Below are 13945 nucleotides of genomic sequence, written 5' to 3' on the forward strand. Positions count from 1 at the left end.
TTCTGCTGTTTTGGTTTTGTTTGTTTTTAATTTGAACCACGTTTTCGCACATCCAGGAAACAAAGCAACCCCCCCATATATAACCAAACTGAGCGCATGTTTATAAAGCAGGATCCAAGGAAATGACTACTGAACAGCTCATTTCAATAGACGACTTGGTATTTTTATTACACACGCGTGTTGCGAAATTGCCCTTTATCCATTTGCCAAGACGTCTGGCTCGGTCCTTCTATATACTTTGCTGGATCATCTATACTCACAGTTCTGAGAAAAGCACACATCTCTCTCTGCTACAATGTTTCACTCACCCCCTAAATAGCTAAAGAATGTGATTGTTATACAACGGTGCCGCACTTCAGGACTAGTGTTGTGTTAGAACTGTGTTTTATGGTTATGGCATATTGCCTTGTCTGTATTATTACGGACTGACAATTTATAATGCATAAGACGTACCAATCTATCTGCAGCTTTTTAGAGAGATGCAGAAAGCTGAAGTAATACGGTATTGTGACTGGATCACTATTAAATAACTTTTGGTAAAAATTTATTTAAAGCAAATAGTGCACTTATTAATGTAATTGCACGTGCACTTATTTTTTGATATTGTGAGATAGGAAATTGTTATTTCTGAGACCAGGGGAAGAAATTTGTCTCTTGTTTAACCTTGCTATAGGATATGCCTATTTCTGATGTATATATCTGATACAATGAGCCTGTGTTTACCAAGCCTTTGGTGTATTGTGATGTGAGGAAGTAGCTTGTTTGTTTTTTTTTGTTGTTGTTCTGTGGGAATGGGTATTCGGCGACTGTCTGTAGTATTCATGTCAGTCAGACCTTTTGACTTGCTGGTGGCTCTCCTGCTTCTGAAATAAGATCCAGGAAATCACAGCAAGGGTTTTAAGAATTTCATAGCTAAGTATAAATATTAGTGGCTTTGCAATGCATGTAAATCCATGTTTGTGTAAATAGAGTATATCCTGATGCTAAAAATAGCATGTGTCTGAAAGGTATAAATGCACTGACTTGGACACTGAAATGTATCATTCTGATGTTCCATCTGACCTGACCCCTGATACCTTAAATCAGTGGGATTGTCCTTGTCAGGACACTTGAGCAATAAAACATCACTCTGCTTCAAAGACCTGCTTGACAACTTCTTCAATATTGCTGTAATCCTGTGACCTGCCGATTAGACCCTAAATCTAATCCGTTCTCCGGCTGATTCTGAGGTTTGGACCCAAGCTTTTCCAGTACCACCATTCTGCCTGCTACTCATGCAGCTATGGTCAGTGTTATAGGCCAGGGGGGATCCATTCACAGCAAACCGGATTCATAGTAAGAGGTCCGGAGTTACCAGCCCAAGTGTACCAGCACAGGAGTACACTAGCAGTGACAGTAACCCAGAAGGAACGTGGTTCTGAGCGCCATAAAGGAGTTCAGTGGTGGCAGCATTATAAGCCCCTCCTACTGCAGCAAGAGGGCGCATTTGGGATAACAAAAGGGAACCGTGGCAAAGTAAGCCCAGCCGGTTCCCAGCAACAACAGACAGAGTGGCATAGGTGGTCCATCCTGTCACAGGTATCATTCGATTGTAAGCTTTCAAGACCAAGGATATCTTGTTCCTCTTGTTTCGGCCCCTCACCCACTACCCTTACGTTGCTTATAATTCCCGGGATGTGCGAAAGAACGGTAATAATAATAATATCATTTGCACCAACTTTGTGGCTTTGTAAACTAAAAAGTTGCTGTTTGGTTGGAGTGGTTTCAGTGACGTGCACCCATCACACTTTTCGCAAGGTCACCGACCCCCAATGGATTGATGAGCAACATTTTTACAAACATTGATCCAGCCAACAAAATATCTTTCTACTCTGTGTGTAGGGGATGGATGCGCTTTAAATGGGGCTGACTAACCATACGCAAATGTTTTAACGTGTTGTGTAAATCTTACAGTAATTCAAGGCGATCATTTATAAAATGAACATCTATACCTGGACTGGGTAAATAGTGCGAAGGCTTCCACAAGGTTGTGTATCATGAAGCAAATCACATTTCAGCAAGTTCAGGGTCATGTACTATAAAAATCCTGGACTGCCCTATAATTATGTCTATCGTGTCTCTATATATATATATATGTTATGGTGGCAGGCTAGGTCGAGCCATTTTGCAACCTGTTCGTGCCCTGAAGTTTGGCATCAGCCCCGACAGGCTGGAAGGTCTGTGATCACAGCCGTGTAGGGCCCTCAGTAGTCCAGTGAGGGGCTGAGGGGCTCAGGGAGGAGGTCAGTAGATGGCCCAGTGTGGGTCTGAGGACCAGTCGGAGACCGGTTGGCATCCAGTTCCGGAAGGAGGTGGAACCACAGTGACCCTGGCAGTACCAGGACTGTGCATCTTTGTGAGCTCTGTCAGTAAAGTGAAAGTGACTGGGCCAAGCGGGGCCAAGGAGTGAGGTGTTGCCATGAATAGGGGCTTAGGGCTAGATTTAGTAAGCTGCGGGTTTGAAAAAGTGTGGATGTTGCCTATAGCAACCAATCAGATTCTAGCTATCATTTTGTAGAAGGTACTAAATAAATGAAAGCTAGAATCTGATTGGTTGCTATAGGCAACATCCCCACTTTTTCAAAACTGCAGCTTAGTAAATCTAGCCCTTAGTGTTTGTTGTTCTCTTGAGAAACGAGAGTGGAGCGCAGCAGAGTGGACTCATCGTGGGTGGCCCCGACCCAGAGGCGTGGCCCCGGGCAGTGAGCATACAATGACAGGCAGCCTGGCAGGAAACAGAATGAGAGAGCTGCAGTGTGATTTGCAGCCATTCGGTGTCTGTGCGGAGCGCTGATCGCGGAGCTCTTACCTCGCCAGATCTCCGCTGCACTCGCTCTGTCTGTGACACTCTACATGGGTACAGGGAGAACTCATTGGGGGCTGGATGCATGAGTCAGTGGTATATATAGGAAGCATAACGTGGGCAGCACGGTGGCTCAGTGGTTAGCACTTCTGCCTCACAGCACTGGGGTCATGAGTTCAATTCCCGGCCATGGCCTTATCTGTGGGGAGTTTGTATGTTCTCCCCGTGATTGCGTGGGTTTCCTCCGGGTGCTCCGGTTTCCTCCCACAATACAATAACATATTAGTAGGTTAATTCGCTGCTTTCAAAAATTTGCTCTAATGTCTGTGTGTGTGTTAGGAAATTAACTGTAATCTCTATTGGAGCAGTGACTGATGTGAGTGAGTTCTCTGTACAGTGCTGCGGAATTAGTGGCGCTATATAGATAAAATGATGATTATGATGATATGGGGAGGGGGGGGGGGGAAATATAGGCAGGGCCATGATAGGGGGGAGAGTCAATACATTGGGGGGCATTGTATGGTGGTCACTAGGATGCTCTCTGTATTGTATGGTGGTCACTAGGATGCTCTCTGTATTGTATAGTGGTTACAGGGCTGAACGTCATGAATATCATCTATATTAAGGAGTTTTATAATTGCATAAATTCTACTGTTCAGTTATATTTATTTTGACACATTGTATTGCTACAATGTTTTTGGTATATTATTATTCAACATGATCCTCTCTCCTTTTGCTTGCATGTTGTATTTTGTGTATAGTGGTTGTAAAAGTAACGTAGATAGCAGGGGTGCACGCAGGATTTTTAAGGGGGGTTTCCCCCCCCAAAAAACCCCAAAACAAAACCGAAAGCTGCTGCGCATGCGCCCTGGCTCCGTTTCGGCAGCTCTGTACTATCCAGCAGCCGCGGCGCTATCAAAGAAGCGTCCGTGGCGGTACTGTGTGCTCTGCCGCGGACGCTTCTTTGATAGCGCCGCGGCTGCTGGATAGTACAGGGGCACTTCTTTAGCGGAGAGGAGCACCACTAGATAGATAGATAGATAGATACATATGAGATATAACATAGTTATGAGATATATGAGATAGATAGATATGTAATATGAGATATATGATATATGTAACATACACATGAGATATATGACAGTGATAGATATAAGACGCAGTCAGTGAGCTGTAGGTGGGATCTGGGTAAGGTCATCTGCATGAGATAACGCTGATATTCTCCCTTTAGACACACGGGCTGCGTAGGCAGCAGCCAGATCACTTGTGTAGCCACCCACCCTTCTGTAATACTCCCACACAGCAATCCCAAGTAGTGGTGTGTGTGTGTGTGTGTGTGTGTGTGTGTGTGTGTCTGTGTGTGTGGTGTGTGTGTCTATCTGTATGTCTGTGTGTCAGTCTGTATGTGTGTCTGTCAGTCTGTGTGTGTGTGTGTGTGTCTATCTATCTGAATGTGTGTGTGTGTCTATCTGTATGTCTGTGTGTCAGTCTGTATGTGTGTCTGTGTGTGTGTCAGTCTGTGTGTGTGTGTGTCAGCATGTTAGTGTGTGTGTGTGTCTATCTATCTGAATGTGTGTGTGTGTCTATCTGTATGTCTGTGTGTCAGTCTGTATGTGTGTCAGTCTGTGTGTCTCTCTGTGTGTGTGTCTGTGTGTGTGTGTGTCAGTCTGTGTGTGTGTGTGTCTATCTATCTGAATGTGTGTGTGTCAGTCTGTGTGTGTGTCAGCATGTTAGTGTGTGTGTGTCTATCTATCTGAATGTGCGTGTGTGTGTGTGTGTGTCAGTGTGTGTGTGTCAGCATGTTAGTGTGTGTGTGTCTATCTGTAGATCTGTGTGTATGTGTGTCAGTGTGTGTGTGTGTCTGTGTGCCAGACTGTGTGTGTCAGCATGTTAGTGTGTGTGTGTCTATCTATCTGTATGTATGTCTGTGTGTGTCAGTGTGTGTGTGTGTCAGTGTGTGTGTGTGTGTGTCAGTGTGTGTGTCAGTGTGTGTCTATCTGTATGTATGGGTGTGTGTCAGTCTGTGTGTGTCAGCGCGTCAGTCTGTGTGTGTGTGTCAGTGTGTGTGTCAGTGTGTGTGTGTGTCAGTGTGTGTGTGTCAGTGTGTGTGTGTCAATGTGTGTGTCTATCTATCTGTATGTCAGTTTGTGTGTGTGTGTGTCTATCTGTATGTATGGGTGTGTGTCAGTCTGTGTGTGTCAGCGCGTCAGTCTGTGTTGTGTGTGTGTGTGTGTCTCTGTGTCTGTCAGTCTGTGTTTCTGTCAGTCTGTGTGTAAACTGAGCGCAATGAAGTTTGAAGTCTATGCTTTGTTGTGGTTGTCGTAGACTCTGTTCTGCAGCTTTGACGCAACAATGTCTTTAATCTGCTGTTTCTCCTTCCAATCCCCCCCCCCCCCCCCACCACACATCATGCCAGAAGCATTGTCTCAATTTCCGTGAGTCTCCAAAATTACTATGAATCTTAGATGATTGGTTTCCATTAAAAAATGGATTTGCTCGGCCCATGCACGCAAAAATATAATATATAACAAACTTTGTCATTCCGGGAGATAGTAAAGTTTATGTGGGAGACCGGGAGAGTCAATTCAATTCCTGGAGACGTTGGCAAGCTTAGGGCCCCATGGTTGTGTAGCTAGGGCCCCAATGCACTGCTTTTCCTGGGGGCCTATAATGGTATTAAGACGGCCCTGCATAAATACAGGAAAAGTTTATTAACATTTGTTTGTTAGAGAAAAACATATTCACTATTAGGCTCAAGATAATACAGTAGATATAATATTCCTTCTCTCGTATGACAGTAAGTAGCAAAAATATTATTTCTAAAATGTGCCCACAAACTCCTATAATATAGCCGCAAGCAACGCAGAGAAGACCTATCAGCTGTGGAGGTGACTCCGCAATCAGCCAATCAGAAGCAGCTAGGTAGTGATCCACCTGTCCGCTAGCGGGTGGTAACGATGTGTCTCCTGACAGGCGGATATGCACCCGCACTCGTTGTCTCAGCCACATTTGCGTGAACTCGCCCTTACTGTGCTCTAATTCCTACATTAGACCACCCCACCCCTCCCCCTCTCCGGTGGCAAGGAGGCGCCAGTATAGACGTGTGCCGCTTGTTTCTTGGGCATGCACAGTGCAAATTGACAGATTTTAAGCTACACAAACTCAGCATTAGGTCCAAAGTGCCTAATTCGTGCAATTGAAGAGGTCAGGAGAACGGCCTTTGGTCCTACAGGTCAAGGCCAAATTAGTAAAAGAGTCCCACTGTTGCACCTTTATTAAGGGGGGGAGGGGTGTACTAGTCAGAGATGGTCATCCCCATCAATCAGTCGTAATCGTATAGAAAACCCCAAAACAATTGATATGGCGTCTGTATATGTATATATATATATATATATATATATATATATATATATATATATCTCCATATCCTTATCTGTGTGGAGTTTGTATGTTCTCCCTGTGTTTGCGTGGGTTTCCTCCAGGTGCTCCGGTTTCCTCCCACACTCCAAAAACATATTGGTAGGTTAATTGGCTGCTAACAATTTGACCCTAGTCTGTCTGTGTCTGTGTGTCTATATTAGGGAATTTAGACTGTAAGCTCCAATGGGGCAGGGACCGATGTGAGTGAGTTCTCTGTACAGCGCTGCGGAATCAGTGGCGCTATATAAATAAATGGTGATGATGATGATGATACTACATGCAGAGAGAATGTGTGCTTGCGTGCCGGTCATCCTAACAAGGATGGTTTAATATATCTGGGTGTGAATCTCTCCCCTGGGACACTTTCATACTCTTGGCAAGACAGAGGGAAGAGACCGGTTTGTAAAGCTGGAAGCTGCAGACAGATTACATCAATAGTCTGAGTGATCGATACACTCAGCGGCAGATACTAATGTACAGTTAAACTTCTTCTCCCAAGCGGAGGGACGTTGCCAAACAGCCGCCTAATAAAGTGTTGTGTTACGGGGATCAATATTGCTCGGAGGACCTGGGATTGTGATGTAACTTCGTCGCCAATATAAAGCGGAGGCAGCGAAACGAAGTCGGAGGAAGCGATATCCAGGAGAATGCGGCAAATATAGAAGTGAAAAAGCAACGTAGAATAAAGAGTGAAATAAATGAGTGGTCTTGTATCTAACAATGGTCACCACCATTGGTAGAAGTTAATCCTTAAATGTGATCTGTTCTCCTTTTGTACACAAACAAGGTCTGATTAAGGCTTCAGGTCGTCCTAGACTAATAAGTTTATTATCCTAGAGGGCAGGTAAAGGACAGAAATCTGCAGGACTAGATCTTTAAGACCTTGGACTCTCCCTGGAACTTTGGGACATTTGTCAACTATGGAGGCGGATGTCTGGGGAACAAAGAATAATATATATCCCAGCTTTTGTACTAGCGCATTTTGTTTTTCTGGTGGGAAATGTTGGGAATGACTAATGCCAGAAATATGACAATTGTCAACTTTAGTCTCAACGTTAAGCGCTCATTAAAATGCTGAAGGAGACCCGGCCTTCGCTGGATACATGATATCTGTTATTGCTCTAGAAACACACAAGAGGAAGATACAACTATGAAAGTTACAATGTAACGAGCTAATGTTTCCATAGCAATCTGGGCTCTATAGATCTTTGTCGCAACTGTGGAAGTTTGCCATAAATAATCAAAAAACAAATACGTTTTTGCTTTAACATGTGAAAAGCAGAAGACAGGAGGACAAGAAACAGGGGTGGGGGGCAAAGACAACCAAGTGGCCCAGGCCACTACCAGGCCTCCGCCATGGGAAAATGGGCGTGATGGAAAATGTGCATGTGTGTTTTGCCTAATGTGGGAGCGGTTTTACCTTGACAAATATATGAAACATTATTGTATCACAGAGTTAGAATCAAATACAGCTCCAACTCCATCAATGCCGAAACTATTCTAAAGACAAGTATACAATACAGAGAGCATTCTAATGATTTATTTTCAATACATAGAGCATTCTAACCACTCTGTAAAATACAGGGAGCATTCTATTGACCTGTACGCAATAGAGAGCATTCTAGTGAACTATATTAAAAACGCTCCAGGATCTGTCTGGCAAAAGCTTCCTCATGAACAGCCTATTTAACCCCCTCCTATCGTTATACCATGTTACCCTGCAAGGGGTGCAAGCACGACATTTTATTTTGCATGCTGCACTCACTGGCTCTACTTTTACTTTGCAATTGAAAATTGCAAAATGGAAATGTCAATCGAGTTATGCGAATAGACGTCAGCAACTTTGTACGATATATCTGCAACGCTCATGTACCGTCAGCTGGAGTAATTTGCAGTCAGAAGCGTCCTGTTAGTACTGCTAATAGTCATCGTTGCATCTTGTTGCACCAGTCACGGTTCCGTTAGAGGTATACCACCTGACAGGCGTATCTTCATCCGCGCCCCCAGTCTATACACGCATACGCCCTTACTAATAGATAATAATGGACCAATCAGTCTCACACTATGATACTTCCCCTCTGCCATATTAGCAGAAACCAGTTTTCATTTAGATTTTTGCAGTGCCAACGCCTGGCATCTTCTGTTATCTGCGAGAGGGGGACGATTTTCAGAGTGCGTCTTCTATAGAGTTGTAAAACTCCATCTGCTTAGTGAAGATTTAACAAAAAAAACCACAACCCCCCCACCCCACCCAAGGCATCGCTTCCGATACACGGCACAAAACGCACATAGTTTAATGTCTTCTTGTAGATTGTTAACTTTAAAAATAAAACGACACGCGTTCAGAGATGTGAGAGGACACATAACATGCTAATGAGTGATTATATCTTATTAGTTTACATACAGATCTCATTTTTTTGGACGTGAGATTCAGCTGGTGGTTTTCACTGAAATTCTGGGAATGAAAAACAATCACTTGGCAACGGGGACGTGTGTTCAGCATATATATGTTAGGAGAGCTTCAATTGTGACAGATTTTCATGCCGGCTGCCAACAGCAGAGATAAAGAAATACAAATGTCATTTCATGGTCCTACTGGTTTTATATGATAAAGATATTTTTTTTAAGTTCAATTAATTCATTTTTATGGGGCATTTAGTGGGTTTTCTGTACAGAGGACAAATAAGTTGTAAGTGGGGATTAAGTGGGAAAGGCAGGAGACGGAGGAACTTACAGACGACAGTGAGGGATATCATATTTTGAGAGTAAATGATTAACGCAATGAGGTACAGCAAGGACAATAATGGACGAAGTCACGCGGGAGGGAATCCAAACATATTATAAATGCATTGAAAGAGGAAAATAAACTGTAACTCTTGAACCGGGATAGAGTTTAGTGATTTGATCAATGGTATTAAGTTAATTGGAAGATGAAGATGGAAGCAGAGCTGTGCCAGGTTATTCAGTGTGGCAGATTGCCTGAAACCCTGGCTTTCAATTTACAGATATTGTTCTTTTATACCCACGGGGCGGTTCTACTGCGGCAGTGTGAGGACGGCAGCGCAGCGAGCGACAACCATTTTATCGCTGCCAATTGCTGAATTCACATCCTAATAATAGACAAAATATGAGTAAAAATACAATATTTGCATGTTATAGTGTATAATGTTTTTGACTGGTGTGGGATTAGGGTATACAGAGAGCAATATGTCTTATGCGGCACGTACACTGTGTTCTGTAAATTCACAATAATTCACAATACAGAGCTTACATTTTAAAATCTGACACAGAAGTGGAAGTTGCGCAATCAATTTATAGGCTCATAGCAGGTGCTCGAAGGGGCGGGGTTATCCTGAAAGGAACAAACACAGAGATAAATCCCCCTGGACACTACTGTAGCCACATTGTCTCTGTGTTTGTTCATTTTAAAATCTGAGTATGAATATGTGAATCTAAACATCATCTTGAAACTTGAATAATTAACAGGTCAGTAAATTTTATACTGATGTCATTAACTATTACAAATCGCCAATTTTTATTACCTGGCCAGTAAATGCTGCTTTCTGTGGAGTGTGGACACTGATTGTTATATCGCAGTTGCATTACCTTGGTTACATTCTCCCAGTTACACCAGTTACAGTCTCCCAGTTACACCAGTCACAGTCTCCCAGAAATACCAGTCACAGTCTCCCAGTTACACCAGTCACATTCTCCCAGTTACACCAGTCACATTCTCCCAGTTACACCAGTCACATTCTCCCAGTTACACCAGTTACAGTCTCCCAGTTACACCAGTCACAGTCTCCCAGTTATACCAGTCACATTCTCCCAGTTACACCAGTCACAGTCTCCCAGTTACACCAGTCACATTCTCCCAGTTACACCAGTCACATTCTCCCAGTTACATCAGTCACAGTCTCCCAGTTACACCAAACACAGTCTCCCAGTTACACCAGTCACATTCTCCCACCTACACCAGTCGCATTCTCCCAGTTACACCAGTTGCAGTCTCCCAGTTACATCAGTCACAGTCTCCCAGTTACACCCACTGACATTCTCCCAGTTACACCAGTCACAGACTCCCAGTTACATCAGTCACAGTCTCCCAGTTACACCAGTCACATTCTCCCAGTTACACCAATCACAGTCTCCCAGTTACACCAGTCACAGTCTCCCAGTAACACCAGTCACATTCTCCCACTTACACCAGTCACAGTCTCCCAGTTACATCAGTCACAGTCTCCCAGTTACATCAGTCACATACTCCCACTTACACCAGTCACATTCTCCCAGTTACACCAGTCACAGTCTCCCACTTACACCAGTCACATTCTCCCAGTTACACCAGTCACAGTCTCCCAGTTACATCAGTCACAGTCTCCCAGTTACACCAGTCACATTCTCCCAGTTACATCAGTCACATTCTCCCAGTTATACCAGTCACATTCTCCCAGTTACAGTCTCCCAGTCACATTATCCCAGTTACACCAGTCACAGTCTCTCAGTTACATCAGTCACATTCTCCCAGTTACATCAGTCACATTCTCCCAGTTACACCAAACACAGTCTCCCAGTTACACCAGTCACAGTCTCCCAGTAACACCAGTCACATTCTCCCACTTACACCAGTCACAGTCTCCCAGTTACATCAGTCACAGTCTCCCAGTTACATCAGTCACATTCTCCCACTTACACCAGTCACATTCTCCCAGTTACACCAGTCACAGTCTCCCACTTACACCAGTCACATTCTCCCAGTTACACCAGTCACAGTCTCCCAGTTACATCAGTCACAGTCTCCCAGTTACACCAGTCACATTCTCCCAGTTACATCAGTCACATTCTCCCAGTTATACCAGTCACATTCTCCCAGTTACAGTCTCCCAGTCACATTATCCCAGTTACACCAGTCACAGTCTCTCAGTTACATCAGTCACATTCTCCCAGTTACACCAGTCACAGTCTCCCAGTTACACCAAACACAGTCTCCCAGTTACACCAGTCACATTCTCCCACCTACACCAGTCGCATTCTCCCAGTTACACCAGTCGCAGTCTCCCAGTTACATCAGTCACAGTCTCCCAGTTACACCCACTCACATTCTCCCAGTTACACCAGTCACAGACTCCCAGTTACATCAGTCACAGTCTCCCAGTTACACCAGTCACATTCTCCCAGTTACACCAATCACAGTCTCCCAGTTACACCAGTCACAGTCTCCCAGTAACACCAGTCACATTCTCCCACTTACACCAGTCACAGTCTCCCAGTTACATCAGTCACAGTCTCCCAGTTACATCAGTCACATTCTCCCACTTACACCAGTCACATTCTCCCAGTTACACCAGTCACAGTCTCCCACTTACACCAGTCACATTCTCCCAGTTACACCAGTCACAGTCTCCCAGTTACATCAGTCACAGTCTCCCAGTTACACCAGTCACATTCTCCCAGTTACATCAGTCACATTCTCCCAGTTATACCAGTCACATTCTCCCAGTTACATTCTCCCAGTCACATTATCCCAGTTACACCAGTCACAGTCTCTCAGTTACATCAGTCACATTCTCCCAGTTACATCAGTCACATTCTCCCAGTTACACCAGTCACAGTCTCCCAGTTACACCAGTCACATTCTCCCAGTTACACCAGTCACAGTCTCCCAGTTACACCAGTCACATTCTCCCAGTTACATCAGTCACATTCTCCCAGTTACATCAGTCACAGTCTCCCAGTTACACCAGTCACAGTCTCCCAGTTACATTAGTCACAGTCTCCCAGTTACACCAGTCACATTCTCCCAGTTACACCAGTCACAGTCTCCCAGTTACATCAGTCACATTCTCCCAGTTACATCAGTCACATTCTTCCAGTTACACCAGTCACAGTCTCCCAGTTACACCAGTCACAGTCTCCCAGTTACATCAGACACAGTCTCCCAGTTACACCAGTCACATTCTCCCACTTACACCAGTCACAGTCTCCCATTTACACCAATCATAGTCTCCCAGTAACACCAGTCACAGTCTCCCAGTTACACCAGTCACATTCTCCCAGTTACACCAGTCACAGTCTCCCAGTTACACCAGTCACATTCTCCCAGTTACACCAGTCACAGTCTCCCAGTTACACCAGTCACATTCTCCCAGTTACACCAGTCACAGTCTCCCAGTTACACCAGTCACAGTCTCCCAGTTACACCAGTCACAGTCTCCCAGTTACATTCTCCCAGTTACACCAGTCACAGTCTTCCAGTTACATCAGTCACATTCTCCCAGTTACATCAGTCACATTCTCCCAGTTACACCAGTCACATTCTCCCATTTACACCAGTCACAGTCTCCCAGTTACACCAGTCACAGTCTCCCAGTTACATCAGTCACAGTCTCCCAGTTACACCAGTCACAGTCTCCCAGTTATACCAGTCACATTCTCCCAGTTACACCAGTCACAGTCTCCCAGTTACACCAGTCACATTCTCCCAGTTACACCAGTCACATTCTCCCAGTTACATCAGTCACAGTCTCCCAGTTACACCAAACACAGTCTCCCAGTTACACCAGTCACATTCTCCCACCTACACCAGTCGCATTCTCCCAGTTACACCAGTCGCAGTCTCCCAGTTACATCAGTCACAGTCTCCCAGTTACACCCACTCACATTCTCCCAGTTACACCAGTCACAGACTCCCAGTTACATCAGTCACAGTCTCCCAGTTACACCAGTCACATTCTCCCAGTTACACCAATCACAGTCTCCCAGTTACATCAGTCACAGTCTCCCAGTTACATCAGTCACAGTCTCCCAGTTACACCCACTCACATTCTCCCAGTTACACCAGTCACAGACTCCCAGTTACATCAGTCACAGTCTCCCAGTTACACCAGTCACATTCTCCCAGTTACACCAATCACAGTCTCCCAGTTACATCAGTCACAGTCTCCCAGTTACACCAGTCACATTCTCCCAGTTACACCAATCACAGTCTCCCAGTTACACCAGTCACAGTCTCCCAGTTACACCAGTCACATTCTCCCACTTACACCAGTCACAGTCTCCCAGTTACATCAGTCACAGTCTCCCAGTTACATCAGTCACATTCTCCCACTTACACCAGTCACATTCTCCCAGTTACACCAGTCACAGTCTCCCACTTACACCAGTCACATTCTCCCAGTTACACCAGTCACAGTCTCCCAGTTACATCAGTCACAGTCTCCCAGTTACACCAGTCACATTCTCCCAGTTACATCAGTCACATTCTCCCAGTTATACCAGTCACATTCTCCCAGTTACAGTCTCCCAGTCACATTATCCCAGTTACACCAGTCACAGTCTCTCAGTTACATCAGTCACATTCTCCCAGTTACATCAGTCACATTCTCCCAGTTACACCAGTCACAGTCTCCCACTTACACCAGTCACATTCTCCCAGTTACACCAGTCACAGTCTCCCAGTTACATCAGTCACAGTCTCCCAGTTACACCAGTCACATTCTCCCAGTTACATCAGTCACATTCTCCCAGTTATACCAGTCACATTCTCCCAGTTACAGTCTCCCAGTCACATTATCCCAGTTACACCAGTCACAGTCTCTCAGTTACATCAGTCACATTCTCCCAGTTACATCAGTCACATTCTCCCAGTTACACCAGTCACAGTCTCCCAGTTACACCAGTCAC

The sequence above is a fragment of the Mixophyes fleayi genome, chromosome 4 (assembly GCF_038048845.1).
Source record: "Mixophyes fleayi isolate aMixFle1 chromosome 4, aMixFle1.hap1, whole genome shotgun sequence".
Taxonomy (NCBI): Eukaryota; Metazoa; Chordata; class Amphibia; order Anura; family Limnodynastidae; genus Mixophyes; species Mixophyes fleayi.